The sequence below is a fragment of the Chlorocebus sabaeus genome, chromosome 10 (genome assembly GCF_047675955.1).
Source record: "Chlorocebus sabaeus isolate Y175 chromosome 10, mChlSab1.0.hap1, whole genome shotgun sequence".
Classification (NCBI taxonomy): domain Eukaryota; kingdom Metazoa; phylum Chordata; class Mammalia; order Primates; family Cercopithecidae; genus Chlorocebus; species Chlorocebus sabaeus.
The window spans coordinates 119,180,499-119,182,719 of NC_132913.1; the positions used below are offsets into that span (position 1 = coordinate 119,180,499).

General features: G+C 60.5%; 1 long non-coding RNA gene across 1 annotated transcript; it reads left to right on the forward strand.

Annotated features, from left to right (window-relative positions):
* The first annotated feature begins 286 nt into the window (after nucleotides 1–286).
* On the forward strand, nucleotides 287–1,874 carry LOC140712615 (uncharacterized). The gene is made up of 2 exons (XR_012094329.1): nucleotides 287–462; nucleotides 732–1,874. It is a non-coding gene; the product is annotated as an uncharacterized lncRNA (long non-coding RNA).
* Nucleotides 1,875–2,221: the final 347 nt, after the last annotated feature.

The window sequence follows — 2,221 nt, forward strand, 5'->3', positions numbered from 1 at the left end:
GGCGAGCGAACCAGTGCAGTGTCGCGCCCCACCCTGCGCCCGAGAGCAGTGCCGGCGAGCCCGGCTCCGACCCTGAGAGTCCGCTCCAGGCCGCTCCAGACCACGAGCCACTCCGCACGTTTTGAACGTTCCGTGCTTTCCCTCCAGCCCTTTGTGTCCTAGCGCGCGTCGGAAGGAACGCGGGAACGCGCGCCGTGCTGTGCGCCTGCGCAAGGGGGCAGGCGGTGCGCCCTGCCTGGAGTCGAGAGTGGGCGCGGCTCCCGGTCGCTCCGCCTTCGCTCCGCCCCTCGCCCGCCATTTCGTGCTCCGCCGCGTCGCTTGAGCTTGGCGCGCGGGGCTTCCGCGTGATGGACGCCCGGAAACCGGCACAACAAATGCCCAAGCGCCGGGACTTCGCTGTCTGCAGGTCCTTCTGCTGCCCGCGGAGCGAAGATGGCGTCTAGAGCCTGCGGCGGTGCCCAAGTATGGGGGGAATTGGGCGCCTCTGCCTCCTCCAGAAGGGTCTGCAGGTTGGCCTCGGGGGTGTGCACGTCCTTGTGTGTGCAGGACCCTGAGGCATGCGCCTTTCTGTGTATGCACAGCCTCGGAAGTGTGCACATACCCTTGCTTACACTCCCTAGCACGCACACCCAAACTGGCATGCACGAACCCGCAGGTTTCCACGTTTTCGGATGTGCACGACCTCGAGGATGTACTTGGACCCGACAGTGTCCGCATTTGTGTTTGCACAGGTCCAGGTGTGCACGGACACATGCATTCAGGAATCTGGTGGTTCACAGGAGCCGCTGTTTGCGTGGCCCAGGGATGTACGTGGACCCGCGAGTGCAAGCCCCACCTCCGCTGTCTGTGGCGCACGAACACGATCCTGTTTCCGGCCTGTTTTGGATTCATTTGCACTTGCCCAGTTTACATGCAAAGCGTAACCTGCCGGCCACCCCAAGCAATTTTTAACCATTTCTTCATTCTTTCTTCACCGATATTTGGGCTCCTGCCCTGGACCCAACTTTGCACTTGGGGGCACGCGGTGATAGTGACTCAGCATGAAACCAGTGGGAGAAACGCCTAGAAATAGGCAGTTAAGGACAACCTGAGGCCGCTGTGAAGGAGGCGCATGGCTCGCCAATGACAGGGGAAGCGGCCTGGAGGAAGCCGTGTGCCGAGACTAGGGCATGGGGTAGAGGGAATGGGGTAATGGCCCAGGACTGTTTGGGGAGGCATTCAGTCTCATTTAAGAGGACGTTGGGTGGAAGCAGAGGAGGCAGGTGATGGAGAGGAGAGTGCGTGGGGAAAGGGGACCTGTTGGTGAGGGTCAGGGGGCAGAAGACTTCGGCAGGCTCTGAAGTGAGAGCTCGCAGGGCCTGGCCTGCCCGGGGAGCAGTGGGGAGAAGCAGCTAGGGCCTGGGGGCAGAGCCCGTGTGCCCCACTGTTGACAGCTTCGCGGGCTGCTGCTCCTCGTGGCTTCTGTGTGGAGCACAGGCCTCTTCCTGGGGGAGGGACTCGGACTGCAGGCTCCAGCCCTGCTCTGCCATTAAAGGCCTGGGCAGGCTGCCTGCATGAGAACAGTACCTCTGCTGGTGGAAATGGAGGGAGACGCCGCGGCAGAGAGGACCTGTCCCAGACACGCGGGATGGCAAGCATCGGAGCTGGCGTGGCTGCTGAGGTCCCCTGGTGAGGCCCTCCTTGTCTCTCCCTCAGCGGCCTAGTCACTTCAGTTTTTTTTTTTTTTTCTGAGTCGGAGTCTCTGTCGTCCAGGCTGGAGTGCAGTTGGCACTGTGTGGGCTCACTGCAACCTCTGTCTCCTGGGTTCATGCACTCCTGACCTCAGGTGATCCGCCTGCCTCAGCCTCCCAAAGTGCTTGGGATTACAGATGTGAGCCACCACGCCTGGCCCGTCCTGTGTTTATGGTTACAGATACTCTCCAGTCATGCTCACGGAAAACCTCTCCCCTGAAGTATCTACGGTTCCATCGAGAATCCCTCTCCACGAGGTCCCCAGTGTGTCTGTCCCCAGCTTACTGGAACATGTCTCATGAGGGAGCAGGGGCCACTTCACACACTTTGCAGTACAGCCGTTTTGCTGTAGGCCAGATCTTTTTTCTTTTTCCTTTTTTTTGGAGACAGAGCCTTGTTGTCTTGCCCAGGCTGGAGTGCAGGGGTATGATCTCAGCTCACTGCAACCTCCACCACCTGGGTTCAAGCGATTCTCATGCCTCAGCCTGCT